At 50.1% G+C, this 16615-nt stretch overlaps 1 non-coding gene across 1 annotated transcript; it reads right to left on the bottom strand.

The window, feature by feature from the left end:
* Nucleotides 1-4814: 4814 nt before the first annotated feature.
* On the bottom strand, nucleotides 4815-4887 carry Trnar-ucg (transfer RNA arginine (anticodon UCG)). Its single transcript has one exon. It is a non-coding gene; the product is annotated as a tRNA-Arg (tRNA).
* Nucleotides 4888-16615: the final 11728 nt, after the last annotated feature.

Genomic DNA, 16615 nt, shown 5'->3' with positions numbered 1-16615 from the left:
TGTAACTTTAATTTACTTCTGCCGGAGTTTCGGAGGCGATGCAAACCGGAGCTAGGGATTTTTTGCTGTGCCCGAAGACACCACGCCGTTACGACGTCAACCTGTCGCAACCTCCGTCTGTGTCGTGGGGCCGGCCGGAGTTGTTGGGAAGTTGTTGTTGGGAAAATTACAATCCTCACGCTACGCTTTCGCGCAAGATGGATTTGCGCGGCCCCGGCCCAGGCGTGTTACAGTTTGTTGTCGTGGTCGCCCCGTGGGTTGCCGGTGAAGCCAAACAAATGACTGCAGTTCATAAATAATGTCACTCGTGCTGCCCCTCCCCCCCATGGGCCCCTCCTGGGCAAGGACCCTGGGGGTCTGTAAAGATACTCGCGAGCCACGCACACTAATCACCCTACAATCGGCCACAAACACAGCCACAGCCTGATTGCAGATGGGAGAAAAAGTTCTACGGCCAAAGTCTCGGATATCCTAATCAAAGGATGCCGTGCCGTTCGTGTGGGCAAACTTCGCACGGTACGACGCTAATGGGAAGTTAAAGTTAGTTCCGTTAGTCCTCCACACACACACAGGCTTAGGCAAATAAGAGGTTAATCGGGCGCCGGCGGTCGGGTCGATGCAAAAATGCAAAACTGTTACAATGTATTTCGCGCGGTGGATTGATAAGTTGTGATGTTCTTCGAACCGAAGGGACCTTAAATGAAATGAGGCGGAAGCGATGATGAACGAAAGGGTACTAACCTTGTGAAAATGGGCTCCAGTCTGATCGTGGAGATGTCACCGGACAGCCAGGTAAAATTGCACCATCATTCTTGGCTCAGCATCTCCCTTAAGATTTTCCCAGGTCTAAAAGCCGAAAATCGGATTGTGTAAACAAATGACACTAGCTGTCAATTTGGTCCTCTTCATTATGATTTTTTGGCAACGTTACCTTGTTTTTACATCAGGCGAATGATTTCAGGTCGAAAAAAGGCCTTGAGATATCCAAAAGTTTTGGAAGATTGTCGAATTTCTGACCTGCTATTTCTCTATTCCGATGTGATGTTCAACTGCAGCAGACACTGTTTCGATTAATTCGGCACATGCTTCAGGAGAATTTCCAAAGTTGTGGCTCTCTGTCTGAAGACTGCTCTGATGTTTGTTTGAGTTTGACGTTTACAGGAATGACAGCATGCCGTGGTGAAAATAGTGGTGGTGAAAATTGCTCATACTCAACTCGACATTCAAGTACAACCGCACAGTTCGCCTTTTATTTAATTTTTTAATTTATTCATTAAAGAAACTTGCTGGTGAAAAATTTCAAGAAAACTCTCTCCTGCTGACTGGGACGCTAGGCTCGGGTATTATCAAACCACCGAGCACACCCGAACAGACGTTCGTTCGCTTTGCGGCTTGCCGGCTTGGATTATGCCATCGCTTCGTGACGGCGTGACGGCGGAAAGTATGCCCTGCAAGTGGCATACTTTCGCATTAATTACCGCAATTCAATTCCCAGAAAGTAAGTTCTCGAGACAAAGGAAAGAAAAAACGGCACGGCAGTGCCGAGCATTCCTTAAAGTTCAGCTAAACGAAACGAAAAATCCCACCGTTACTGCGATGCGATGGGGCTTAAGTGAAAAACTTTGTAGCAAGGATCAAAGCAACCGGGCGCCGATGCCACAAGTTTGACGATTATGATCCAATTCCCAGAGGGAGAGAGAGAGAGATTGTGGCCGTCCTTGATCGGTGTCCTGGTCGCCCGAGAGTGGCTTCCAAAACTCGGGGCGGCCAGTTAGGCGGACCGGATTAGCCTATTTGGTAAGGGATTATGAGTGATAAATCCCTTCCGGTCGTCGGCTCCGGACTCGACGCTCTCCCTCGGGCACTTTCTTATTGACTAACGATGGGGCCATGAAGATGATGATGATGATGATGATGGTGATGATGTCCTGCGTGTGTAGGCAGTTCTGTCGCAGTCTATTAACCACAACAGCGCGCCACACGCCAACGGGCGGTCCTGTGTGAGCGATGAGTGAGCAACGATGGCGACTGTGTGGCCGACAGGTACCGTCACGGGCAGGAAGACCGCAACATAACTTCCCATTAAAACCTGTGTCTACAAGAACCGTTTTATATCCTTACCGGTCGTAATTTGAATGGCGTGGCGTAGTACTGCGTGTGAGGGCTGCTGCTGCTCCGGTCGAGGATCAATGAATAATAATCCCCATTTATTTACGGCCAACACTCGAATTCGACTCGGGGCGTCACTCTGGGCCATGGAGGCGCATGGTGACTCTTCACCCTTTCTCTCTCTCGCTCGCCCGCTCGGCTGAACTCCGGGAAGAGGTTTCGGGCGAAGAGATCTTGCCTTTCGGAGCGCGGGACACGGGCGTGGATTGTGCCGGGTATTTACGATCCGCACCATAACCACCGGTAATCCGCAACCGGAACCGCGTGGTGCAGTAGCGGAATGCTTGAGCCGATAATTTCCCGCCAATCGCCGTAGAGAGTGTCGCGCCGGCCACGAGCCTAACTTTTTGAGGCAATTCGAAGCCCACTTCCGACGAGCCCGACCTGGCCCATGTTACGGTTCCGGTTACAAGCCCCCTTCGCTACACAACGGTGTTTAACCCATCGATAAACATGCGGTCCGCGGATTCGGAGGGAATCGTAAAAAAAGTGTCGGTGCGCCAAACTCGTAAACTTTCGCCGTCGCCACCGCCACGGCTTTGGCCCCAAAATCGCGCTTACATCGCGCATATTGGCAACATAAACTGCCATCCCCCGCCGAACCGGAAAGAGCGGGGTAGGGTGGTGGTAGAGTAATGACCACAGTGTCGGGTAGATCGGGACCACTAATGGGTTATCAAAGCCGGGTCCGGTCGCCGGTGTTGTAATTACCCGAAGCTCAAGGAACACTACGGATGGCCGCGTCGGTGTCGGTGTCCTTTGCACATTACGAGCACATCAAGCTTTCGGCGTAATTGGTCCCCCTTTCCGGGTGGTGTGCGGTGGAAGGGAAGGCCAAATTGAAATGGGTTTACCCTACCTGGCTGTGGGCAAGCGTGTCCAAGCATTGAATAATTTTCCCATTCGCCTGGCGGTGAGCCTCGCTGGATGGATTTGGATGGAAATTTTCATTAGCATTAGCCAATTTGTCGATGTCGCCTGCGAACCCGGTACCGGGACAATGTGTGGAGATGATTTCTTGACAGCGAGCAGCGCCGGGGCGAGAGGTAATAAGTCTTCTCCAGCCCGCGCGCCGATACATTGTATGCACCATCCCGATTCGGATGGCGAGCCCGAAATTTGGCCACGGCCGCCGGTGTTTTTTTTTTTTTGGCAGGCCGAACTGATTCGACTTTCGCAAAACGCAGCGCGACGCTCTAGCGCGAGACTTTCATTATCGGCCACTGACGATCAGCAAAATCCAATGAATATTAATTTGCTTTATTAAATCACGCCGACAGACGAATTGGCGAAATTTTCGCGAGCTTTCCCGCCCCGGTCGCCGGTCCGGCGTAATTTATTCCGTCCTGTTTTTCCCGATCGCACCGCACCGCCGTTTGGTGTTTATGCATTCCGAAAGGACATCACATGTTTCGCAACCGAACCGCATGTTCGCATGGTGCGCGTTTCAATCATTTAAAGCACTCGCGTAGGCTCCGATTTTGACAGCCCCAAAATCTGCCATCTGACAGCGCCAGTCGAGAATTTGACAATCACCCGTGATGGTGATCGTGGTAGCCTTTGCCAACGCGAAAAGGATACTTTTCCGCCCAGACGTCGATTGCCTTCGACAGAAGCATTGAGCCGCCACCCATTTTTGGATCGTTATTTAGTTTTTTCAAGTGCAGTTAACAAAGGAAGACTCAAGCACCCGACTCCAACGGTTAATAAGCCACCCAAGGTATTAGGCTGTTCAAAAAGTTCGTATGGTCGATAGGAAAAAACACATTCTTATGGTTTGAAATACACTTTATTATTCAGTATGGCCTTCCTGAACATCGATAAAATTGTTTCAACGAGACTCCAGGTTTTGAATTCCTTCCCTGAAGTGAGAAACTGGAAGGGTTGTGAGGAAAATTCGGTAAATATTCCAACAATTCGAACTTTAAATCATGGATTTTAGGCATTTTCAAATTGCTCTTGTGACCTCGTGCATTGTTCCATTTTTAGCGAATGCGGCATCCATTTTACACCGAGCTTTTTGAAACCCAATACTTTCTATCTGAAAAATATTGTTTATACTGCTCAATCAGATGGTTAGGCCTTACACTAAATCTCTATCTCTTTTAAATCTGATTCGACGATTTTCCAATTTCCTGTATTTTTTCTACGATTTCAGTTGTTGTGTGGACGTTTTTGACGTGGATCGCCTTGAAGGCTACTACGACCGCGTTTAAACTCAGAAACACCCTTTTTCATGTACTAATTGAAGGAGAAGAGTCCTTATCCACTTTCAACATTCGTTGATAATTTTCCTTTGCTTTTAAATGAAGCTACTAAAACGACGTCGCTACTAAATGACTTGTAAAAAAATTAGGTAACCGATTGAAACAAAACCTCAAATACGTTCATAAGAAGAGTGTATCAATATAGCAAAAAATTAGGCTCGTATCAGCCCCTTTAGTTACCGACCATAGGAACTTATTGAACATACTAGTTACCGTTCAAAGTTAATCTCTTCAACAACAATCAGGGAAAAATAAAGCAAAAAACCAAGGGTCGCGCGGCGCGTCCCCGATGGCGGCGGCGCCTTCCGTAGGAAAGGACACCACACACCAGCAGCAGCGCACAGCAGCAACAACATCCTTGGTCGATTCCGTCGTGCTCGACCGTGACAGGACTCGAACCTGCAATCTTCGGATTCGAAGTCCGACGCCTTCTCCATTAGGCCACACGGCCAACGTTACCAACGGACAACGAAAACTCCATTTTACTCCCTGCAAAAGACCCCATTTTCCACGGGAAATTTCCCGCGCACGCGCCGCAAGGACGCGAGTCGAGTCGAGTGCCACACCGAAACAGGTCCTTCGCCTGCCTTCCGAGCGGTGGCGATGGATGGTGTTTTTAATAAAACTCGGCCACACATTCGAAGCCCACGACACGTTTCTTATCCAAATTGCACATCCTTCACACGGGGACGGGATGGGGACGACGAATTGAATTCGGAACCACCGGAACCGGAACCAAATTCAATCTTCCGCCGTCGCGCGCCATAAGCAATCGAAACGCCCCGGGGTGCCCCGGGTGCATTTCATGTGCAACTTATGCGCGCCTGAGCCGGGAGAGCATAAATCAGCCCCTGGAGGCCCTGGGATTGTCTTATGAACTTTTCTGTCCCGCCGTCCCCGAACGTCCGGCGAACTTTCGGAAAGTAATTCCTAAAGTAGATGCATCGGAATGCACCGATCGTCGTCGTCGGGGTCGGGGTCGGAGTCGGGCTGTTGACCATTTGTTTCCATTTGTGGCCCCTGGAAGGATGCAGCACCGAGGACGGACCGGCTTCCTTCGCTCGTTGGTTGGCGCCATAAATCCCGTACCGTGCCGGGCTCGAGCGGCGTGACTCTCGACGGGTCCTCGAGATATTTCGTGGTAAATAGAAGTACACGATCCGCTTTTTATGCTCGGGCCGGGCACCGGGCGATTGGTTCCCTCTGCAGAGCGCCTGAGGCCCGGTTCTGGTTGAGCTGCGATACTGCATCGCACCGTGCCGCAGTGCCGCACGTCGTCGGCCAGAAGTCAGTCAGAAGGCGCGCGAGGAGAGATTCAACAGATTTGGCCCTATCACGCGACAGATAGCGGAACCGGCCACGGGCAAACGGGGTGGCCGGGCGGATTTGTGACACATATGTGCAGAATAATAAAATGCCCAAGTGGATAAATATTTTATCAACCCCAAAACACGCGGCCTGCAACTGTTGATGTGTGCCGGAGCCGCGATGTGTTGCTTGTTAGCTCCTAACGGCCTCCTTTATGTTGTCTTTATGTTGCAACATTACCCAGGCCGGATCCTGCAAATCAGCTTCCTGCTGCTAATGCTTGTTTCCCCACTCAGTTCCCGTCTCCTCGTCTCCCGTTGTCCCGTCACCTCGGGGATGTGTCTCGTGGTGCAGAGAGACTTTGAAGTTGTGGCTCCGGACGGTCGGCAGGTCGGCCGGTTGCCGGTGAGATCGAAACTTGGCCAGCACGCGATGCGCGCGTAACTCTTGTCACCAGAGAGACCGCCTGTTTGTGTGGCTCAGAACACGGATCACGGGTGGCGCATCATGCGACCAAGAAGTAACATAACACTTCCCAAGCCACCAGGACGCCGGCGGAATTACTGCATTCTCGGCCTTTGCGGCAAAACCGCCGTTCACTGCACGTTGCGCTGCGCCAAATCGCGGTTATTTACATTCCTCCAAGGAATCAAGACGCCCCTTGGCCAGCTGGGGCCCCGTGCGCGGATTGCGACACAAATTGCGGTTCGATGATGTGTCGCGTCATAAGCGTATAATGTAAATCAGATGAGATACCGCGGGCCAATCGGCTCCGAACCAACCGACGGGGCTTTTGCACTCTGATCGTGGTTTAATGCTGGTCCCACGGAGCCCAGGACCTCCAGGTGCGACCAGGTGCGACTCCTCGGGGAGCAGCTATGCAGCAGGTTCATCGGCCTTTCTTTTCGGGCTACCCGACCCCCGACGGGGAATGTAATATTTATTCAACCGATATTCGCTGTCGGACCAACACGCGGTGGGAAGCGGTCCCAAGAGTGGTCCCTCGAGAGGGAGCGCACCGGAACACCGGGCGAATAAGGAAGGTTCCACACACAAAGTTGTGTCTGGGGGATTATGCCCATGGAGTCCATGGAGCCCGAGGAGCGAGGGCTGGGCAAAATTGGGCTCATTTACGGCGAAAGAATTCGTTTGGTCAATTGCCACCAAAGTTCGGACCACAGTGGATTGTTTTATATCTGCCCCGACGACGACGACCCCGTGTGCTGGGCGGCTTTTTGCTCCGGGCCCAACGCCCGGGCCGTTCCGGGATAAACTTTGGTCATTTCGGGGTTTTTCTGTTTTGCTGGACGGACTCGGGGAATGGTTTTTATATGCAATTTTTATAGAGAGCCGGCATCGGGCGACATCGAAAATGGGGTGCAGTTGTTCACGATTCACTTGACAGAGTGCGGCCAACACTCTGTTTTTTTGTCCCGTTGTTTCGCCGATCGGTGGCTTTCGCGCCTTCCATGAGGGATTTGCCCCTTTTCTCGCTCTCTCTCTCTCTGCGGGCCTTTTGTGGGCTGCGTTCCGTTTCACTCGCCCATCGCTCGATAGCGCAAAGTAATAATTCATAAATTATGAATCACGCAAAAACCGCACCGCAGCGTACCGTTTCGGTTTTCGGGTTGGTGCTTGTAACACGGACTACACGGCACCGGGGCCGGGGACGAAGTTATGTTCCCGGGGTACTGGTGCTTCCCTGTTGGGTGGTGCGTGAAGACGTGACACGGTAGCCGCGTCAAGGATGGCGTTTTTGTGGGCCATCACCATCACCGTGGCCGCGCCGAGAGCCCGATGTGTGTTTGGACCGATAATTTCACGCAAACTTCGCGAGATTTGGGGTCGTTCGCGAAGTGCGCTACTCTAGCTCGGGACTGCGTCGCCTATTTGGGCGGTTCATTTCAATCATTCACTCGACAGTTTGACAGTTTTGTTGCACAAAACGTTTGATTCAATTTATTTGTTTATCAAATATTCAATTAACTCTATGTTGAGTATATTCAACAAAACTTCAGCATAGTATATACAGCAAAAGCTATGACTTGCTCAGGTTTGCTGGTCAGAAGAGAAACGGATCAAGGATTAACATTTTAGGCCTTAAGCTTAACGCCTCTTGAAAGTCTTACAGAAAGTCTTACATCTTACTTAAAAGTCTTACAGAGAACGCTGGCCCAAAGAACCGACCGCTTACGTCCTCCAATTTACTATTCCGGCCTTTCTCGCATCTCCGTCGATACGAGACCTAGGCCGTCCTTCTGGGCAGCCTGAGGAGGCTTTTGCGGACTGATTCGTCGTCAGCCATTCTAATGACATGAGCATCCCACCGGAGCCTGGCGAGGCGTATTCTTTCGGACGCGGCTAATAGGGAGGCTTCCGTTTTGGACAGAGTTTGGATAGATTCGAGGGGTGTCTGTATCCCAGAATTATCCCAGCTTCACCATACTCGAAGACAATTTCTTTTGGAGCTTCCAGTTTCCAATTCTGGAAGGTTGGATCAATCTAAACAACGGGCATTCTGCTTTCTCCTACTCTTTCTTTCGATCATAATCAACTTTCAATGCAGCAACAATTTTTGCAGAGCAAATTGTGATTAGAGTCCGGGGATCGTGTCACAAAGAGGAGCAACGCCATTTTAAAAGTCTATAAGAAATAACAAGCCTTCAGGAGCGCCTTCGGATCAAAGATTTATATTTTTCCTGAACCCGGGATCTTCAAATACGCCCATTATGCGGCACCGATTTTCTTTTTGCTAAAACAGGGACGCAGAACTCCTCAGCACAACCCTGCGCAACCCTTCCGAAAAGACATCGCCGTTATTTATGGTGCCCCTGTTTAGTGAAAAACCACACAATTAATACCAACTGTGACGAGAACGGGGAGTCATTTTTTCCGCAATCCGCATCCCCCCGGGGAGGGGTTTCGGAATGAATTTGAGTTATAGGTTCCGTACGCACCCGGGATCTTGTGCCGGACACACACCTTACGGCCTGGCGATTCTTTGAGCGGTCCGGATAAGGACCTTTGGGTCGTGTGTTGGAAAAATAAATATTTCGCACATCCGATGCAGCCGATCGGTGATAAATTTAATCGCCGCTGAAGCCGACATTTTGCAGGAACTGTCACACTCACGTCCGGCCCGTGGCCTGGCATCGGGTCGTCCAGTCGATTGCCAGGAGCACCCCGCCCTGCACCGGGTTTGATTAGCCCTTTTTCTTCGGCCCCGAAATTGGCCCCATTCGCCCGGCGGTGCTGTGTCCAGTCTTCAAAATATTGAATTTTCTCCCACAGACCACACCAGAAAGGGTGGCCGGTGGACGGAAAATCGTTTATGAATTTATGTTCACCACGGAGCATGGACACTCGGGCTCGGCCTGTGCGTCGGCTCGGAATGTCGAAGATGTTCGGATGTTCGAGCGCCGGCGGCCTCTCGAGAAGCCAGCTTAAGCGCGCCTCCGTGCCTGATTGGGAATTTATGGCATTGCCGGCTGCTGCTGCTGCCGATGCTGCTACGGGCTTAAGTAAGGATCTTTCAGAACCGGCCCCGTCGGCGCGTCGATGAGGAGGACTGCAAGCGAAGAAGGCATCCATAATCGTATAATAAAATCGCTTTACCGCATCGTTCCGAAAATAGTTGGCGAATTAGTCGGCCTCGTCGGTGTCCCGCGTTCATTACCCGTGCTGTGCTGCGTCACCGAATTCTTCCGTCACCCGGCCGGCCCGACCGGAAGTGGCGGAAACTGTGGCGCAAAGTTTACCTACCGAACACCGGGGGCGGTGGGGCTAAAATTTTATCTCTTTTGTTAAACTTTTAACACTCCGTGATGGTGATTTGCATGATCGCAATAATCAACCGCACCGCAACAACGGCAAACGCCTTAACGCTGGAAGCTGTCTGTCGGAGTCGACGAGCCGAAAAAGGGGTACGGAGCGTGGACGTGACACTGGGCTTTTGCGGTGAGTCCTTGCGTTTATCTGCAGACGAAGCCGAGCCGAGAGGTCGATTGTCGCCGTTTGACGGCGCGCACGTGGGCTGCACTGGCACCGGAACCGACTTTACGATGTCCGCAGTTGCGATTGTCGGAGCCGCCGTGCCCTTAGAAGGCCTCTCAGCAAATCGGGAAATCGAAAGTGCGTGTTGTGGCCTCCGTCAGCATCCATCCAAAGGGGCGCGCCACGTGGCTCCACATACGTGGTCTGATCGAAAACATTTGCGACGTTTGAATTTCCGCGGGCTACGTATATCCGATTTTCGATTTTTTTTGTGGCGTTAGGTATCTACACATGTTACTTACTGATGGTGAAAAGTTCGGCCATTTTGAGTAATCAGTCAAATTTTTGACAGCTACTTTGCTTGGACAAGTTTTCGCTCATCTTCGATTTTAGTCTCTTCTATAAAATGGATGGCGGAGAATATTTATCAAATTTTGTGTGAAACCCGAAATTAAGAGCTCGTACGCAATCGAAATGTTTACTGTGGCTTATGATGAAGCAACCATGGCTCAAAACAGAAATATTAACTGCAAATTATGGACAATTCCCCCGAAGCAATCCGTCACAAGTTCCCGAATTTGTGGGAAACATGAAATTGGCTGTCGTGCCCCTGCACATCGTCGTTTCTACGCGAATTTTTGGCCAAAACAACACTCTAATGACGCCAAAGCCTGTTCCTTTTTCTTGTTCCGAAAACATGTAAGGAGTCATGAAAGGACGATGCTACGCTACGGCATCGAAGATGAGTCAAATCTTCTCCCAGCAAAACAGCTGTCAAAAATCGACTGATTACTCAAAATGGCCGAACTTTTCACCATAAGTCACTGATAACCTAACGCCACAAAAAACGGAAATCGGATAACGTGGTCCACGGAAATTCAAATGTCGCAATCATTTTTGATCAGACCACGTACGCGGCGGGCACGAGCCCGCGTTTTTATTTCGCCGTCATTCCGGCTAATGTTGCTCATGACTCGTGGGCCACTTATCATCGTCGTAGTTTTTTTTTCTTGGCCTATGCCGAACTCCATTGTTATCTTCATTTTATCTTAATTTCAAAGTTTCGCTACCATTTTCGGTGGGTGGCTGAGGTCTAACGTAATGGGGTGTCTGGCGGTTTTGCAAATCATTTCGCGGGATGCTAGGCCTCGGTCCCATTCTGGTTCGGGGCGACCACCCGACGTGTATGTAGGTCGCTAATGATTCCCAGTGAGGCATCAGACCACAAGGATCAGCCCGGAATTCATTTCGTAAAATTAAAATTTGCCTTAATGTTGACTGGCTGATGTTGGGATCATAAATTCGCTATACCGGAGCCCATTACCTGAGCCCCTAAGCCGTTACGGGATAGCGCATTACGTTCCGAGTGCGCCATCGCGGAAAAATGGTGCCATTTCGGGAACCCCGTATGAATTACTCCTTTTTGCCCGTTCATTCCCGTGGTCGGAGTCCTCAGCATCAACGCAATGCCACCGATGGACACGCACTGTGATGATGATTCATCGGATCATCAGTAATCCGATGGCTGAAGTTGCGCCTTTCCGAGCGTATTTATTGACGCTGCAAATGGTGCGTTGGAGTCGGTTGGCTTACAACAACTTCTTGTGGCGTAACGAGACGTTGAAAAATGACAATTCTGAAGTGAATGCCACAGAGAGCCCTTTCTGGGTGCCACCAGCCTCCCAGCGACAGAGGTGTTGCCAGTGATGACGTACCCGGGAGCCCTGGGATAATTGGGAAAATGTGTGCTGCAAACTGCATTCCAACATTCATCATTCTGCACCCGTACGGGATGTCCTCGCTGACGCCGGGACAGTCACAGATTTGGGAACCAGATCCGGTATTTGGTGCATTGAAATTTATTACCCGACGAAAGAATTTGGGATTGCCCAAAATGGCACCCAAAGTGCCCGGATACCGGAACTCGGGAATGTTCCTCGGAAAAACTCCCCTGTTTGGTAGTTTTGCAAAATAATTAATAATTTTGCTAGCCAAACAAACGGTCGGGCTCATTACATTGGCCATAAACCCGACCGGGGCCTTATCATCCCGATCCACATATTGTTTTCCAATTCCAAGATACCGGCTACCGGGGGAAAAAAGGGGAAGCAGAAAACTGGGCCACAACACGCCCTGGACGCGGGTCGTAAAAAAGCCATCAGCAGCTCCGCAGCCGCAACAACGCGGCCCGAGTTATGACGCCGATGACGTGTTGTGGTGCGGACTGTTTAACGAGTTCGTGCGAAGTTGCAGCAGCAGTGAGAGCTGTGCTGTGTAATTGTTACGGAATCCGGGAATCCCGTCGGTCCGAGGTGGTCCGTATTTATGAACCTCGTACACGCATCGCACACAGCACGATGTTGGCCGGTGGGTCATAAATTTCGATTCTAATTACCGTTTTTTGGCGCCTCTTAGAAATGGACTGTCAACTGGCCGGCGCTCATCCAGGCCGCCGATAAGAGTGCGGGCCGGCCCCAGGACTGACGGGAGCACCATTACACGCGCACGACACCGCTGATTAACGGACATAAAAAAGTAAAATTTTAATTTCTTACCCCGCTCCCGGTTCCAGCTGGTCGGTCACAGCTGTCATTCGCGCGGCCACCTAAAGGGATGACATTTCTAATGGCCCGCGGTGTGCGCAGGTGGCCCGCGAAACATTTGGCCACGCAGATATGGGACCACGGGCGGAGATAACGCATCGTCGGCTGTTCGCAGGAGGTAACACCACCGATGGCGTATCGATGTTGGTGTGCGTGGGGTGCCAAATCTTGCCAAATTAGAGCACACACGAGCGGCATGTGTGTGGGCCAGAACTGTGGCCCGGAACCGTTACATCGGGGGGGCCCATTTCGGTCCATTTCGGTCCGGTTGTTAAGGTCTCGGGTCTTTTGATCGCCGCGAATCGGTTAAACGATGCCAATTTCGGTTGTGTTGAACGGGGAATTCTTTTTCGTAGTCGTGTTCATCTTTTAGAGTCATTTTCGGACGGCGAAAATTTCAATAATTCTTTCCAGTTTCAAGTTTCCTTTTCCACAATAGTTTTCGGTCCTGTTCCAAGTGTAAGTTTGGTTAAAAAGAAATCCATTATTTTTGCATGAATTTGAAAACTTTATTTAAGATACTTCCGAAGATTCAATTTGTGTCAAATTTGCTCCTTTTTGTTGAATAATGTGTTGTCATTTTAAAGGTAACTTTATTATTGGTTCTTATTGGCGAAAAACCTTAGCATCTATCTGTTTTCACAACTTTCTCTAGATCCCTATTTCTCGTCACTCAGGAAGTTCTTCAAAGCATAAAGAAGGTGATAATCGCTTGGTTCGGACTATATGGTGGAAGCAACTCATAATAAACGATTCCTTTCAAGTCCCACCATATTGCCAGTAGAACCTTCTTGGCCGTTTGTCCTGGTTTTTGTCGCCGGTAGAGCTGTTTTACCACACTTAGACCTCGATCATTTACGCACAATATTGTTTTATATGACCCAGTTTTCATCCCGATTCATCACGATCCTTAAAGAAAATGGTTTCGATTTCATTCTGTTTGGCCAAAGAAAAATCGACCCATCATCATTCCACCTAAAAATTAAGCTTCTTGTTGAATCCAACTTACCGCAAATGGTTTAAAACTGTTGGATGGTTAATCTTTAGTTCCCGGGGGATGCTCTGACCAGTAAAATAACTGAACCGGGTCGACGAAACCAACATTTCTCGGAACTAGCTGTTAGAATATCAGCACCATAACCACATTCCCAATTTCAGTGGCCTAGTTTGTATTTTCGTTTTCATCCAAGAAAACTTACCTCAACTTTATCCATCTCACTTTAACCAACTGAACGGAACAAACCAAAACAGCCGAAGAATGTTTTCAGTCAACGTCAATGTCAATTTTAGAACGAGCATAAACTTATAGTAATTGAAAGTGAGATTCATTTTTGAATGTTTGGATCCGACTCTTGGATGTTAACCAATACTTTTTCTAAGCTCGCTAATGCGTGCCTTACTTGACTACTTACTAACCCACCTAGTGCTCTGCTAGCTCTTTCTATTGCTTAGAATCGCTCTCTTTCTCCCTCTCTCTCGTGCGCGCTCGCGCACCTTTTGAGCGCGGCGTATACATGCGGTCAATGACCTTTTCTTGTTTAGTTAGTTGGCAATGATCTAAATTTTGCGCTCTGCGTCCGTCGCTCCCCACCACACCCACCCAGCGGCCTCCATGTGTCCGCGGAAAGAATCCGCGCGGTGTTCATCCGCGCGCGACACTCATTCGCGCGCGCGAATGAACACGCGGCGCACCTCCAAAAAGCCGCGCGCGCAGTTGACCCAAAAACAAACACCAAAAACGCAACCCGCAGAACTCCGCAGAGAGCCCGCCGGGAGAACACGGCCCGCGCGAACCACGTTGTAGTTGCGTGCCGGTTTGCGTGTGTGCGCGCGCGTTTCTAAGACGGTTTTGCGCCGTCGTCACGTGGTGGGAGGAATCTAACCCGATTCGCCGTCGGTGTGCGTTCGCGTTGTGCGAATTTTCAAGGTTTCCCAGATGTTCACAGTGCCGCGCACGCAGAGACCGCGTCAGAGCGGGACGGCACGATGGACACAAATTACGACGCACGGCCCGGATCGGACCGGTCCGGGTGCCGAAAAAGAAACAAAACGCAAACCGCAACGCGTAGATTCGTTCAAGGACGGCCATTGAACCGACCGACGGCGCGCTTAGCGTTGCGTGTGCGCTTCGATTTCGCGCGCGACGCGACGGCACACTTCCCGTTTGTCCCGGCCTCGGCCGGGTGCGTAGATTGGCCTTTCGCGGCCGGCGGGCGCGAACCGTTTCGCGCGAGGCCACACACCAGAACAGATGACAGCAGAGGAAGGTTTTGCGCGTTTGACCGCGTTTTGCGTGTACGCACTCTCTCTCTTTCTCTCTCTCTCTCGGTTCTGCCCCGGACCGGTCTTCACTTTTCGGCCGACATTTGTGTCCAACGGGGTTTCGGGCTTCCTGTTCGGGCGGTGCGTAGTGCGTAGATATCTAGGTGATTGGCCGTCTTTTTTTTTTTTGCTTCCCACCTCTCGGCTTTGGCTCTTTAAAAAGAAGCTAATCCACTTTGTGTTCGGGTCCGGGTTTTCTTGTTCTTCGGATTACGTCAACCTGTTTTGGGGGTTTCTTCCTGTCGCAGCCCGAACTGTGGCCCACATTCACCCTGACGGTGGACACGATGTTTCTGTCAAGCTCCGGAGCCGCGTTCGGACCAATTGAATACTAGAAGTTGATCCTTGTTTTAACCAGCATAGCGCGGACCGCAAGACCCTCTATTAACCACCTGAGCAAACAGCAGTCCGAACCCGCAGATCCGGGCCGTGATTTCGTGGTTCGCAAAATAAAACGTCCACGTTGTTTTTTTCGGTCTTCGATTTCTATTCCCTCTCTATGAGGCCCGCTCTATGCCACGCGCGCTCTTGACTTGGCTTTGCCAAATTACCGTGAGTGAGGCCCGCGCGAACCGCGAACCGCCGGGCACCAAATCATCATTTCGATCCCCAAGAATCCCTTCCTGCGGGGCCCTGGATCCCCCTACACTGCGCGCGCGCGCACTCGTGTAGGTGAATGGCGAGGAAATTTAAAAAACATTGCCATTCAAGGCCAAATTAGTTTCGAACTGCCGAACGACGAACCGCGGTTCGCGGTTCGCAAATTGGATTTTGGCGGTTCTCGGCGGTCGTGTGTGGTGGGGGGGAGCTAGGCTTACATGGCCACGCGCAGTAACTTACAAGCTTAAGATCGCGATTCGCGTGCGAGAGAGAGCACACAGTGAGACAGACAGACGGCTAGAATGCTGGCAGCAAGGAAGAGGAATAAATATTCAAATGTGCGCCCGGGTGCGGATTTGGATTAACCAAAAAACCCGCCACCGGATGGCGCGAGAGAACCGCGCCTTCGCGTCACGATCGACGGGGCGGCAAGTGTGCGGCTTGCGGGTTTCAAGGGCCTCTCTCTGCCAGTGCCGGGAGAGCCCTAGTGCCACAGTTTTGTATTATAATTTTTGGTATAATTTTCTATTCACTTCCACCACCGGCTTAGAAGCGAATGTTGGTTCCGGAAACGGCGGAGAAACGATGTGTTGATCGAAAATTCAATTACGATCCTAACCATTCGTATGTCAATTGTCTCCCAATCGAAGCAGGCCAGAAGCGAATTCTGGCGTGATTGACAACACGCAGGTATAGCTTGGAACTAATGACACACCTTCTTGAGACGACCAAAAGGACGCTCGTGTCGGCAAAGTGGACAACAACCGACGGACATTCGGGTTGATCTGCCACCATCGATGTGAGTAACACATGGGTTGAAAAGTCCCGGCCCTAGCCGAGAGATAGCGCTATAGTCTCACTGCATTCATCGCTTTTTCAGTTAGTGCTAACCTTCGAAAGAAAGCTGTGATAATTTCATCACATTCTACTCATAAGTTAAGAGCATAAGCTTAGAGAGTCCACAAAAGTCCACAAAATCGTTTTGAATGATCGAAGCTGCAATTAAAATTTATTTTTCTATTGTTTAATATAGCTCCAGTTGTCTTCGTGGGATATGCCTATAGCTCTAATCCCTTGAAGATTTTACCTGGCGAGCGATGTAAATGATAGAAATGCTAGTAATGATACTAACAAAAATAATAGTAATAGTAATGATGCTATTGACTTATATGATTATAACATTAATAGGATGAACCAATGTATTTATGAATGATCCGATCGATAAGTGATGCTTATATTGATGGTACTATGTTAATGGATGGGTGATGTGATGGTAAAATGTATTGTCTCTATATCTTTCAATTTAAGGTGATATGTATAGTTGTAGCAAAAAGAATTTGAGATAGTAGTGTT

This window comes from Anopheles bellator, chromosome 1 (genome assembly GCF_943735745.2).
Source record: "Anopheles bellator chromosome 1, idAnoBellAS_SP24_06.2, whole genome shotgun sequence".
NCBI lineage: Eukaryota > Metazoa > Arthropoda > Insecta > Diptera > Culicidae > Anopheles > Anopheles bellator.
Note: the sequence above shows the minus strand (reverse complement) of the source record. Positions and strands in the feature narration are given on the sequence as shown.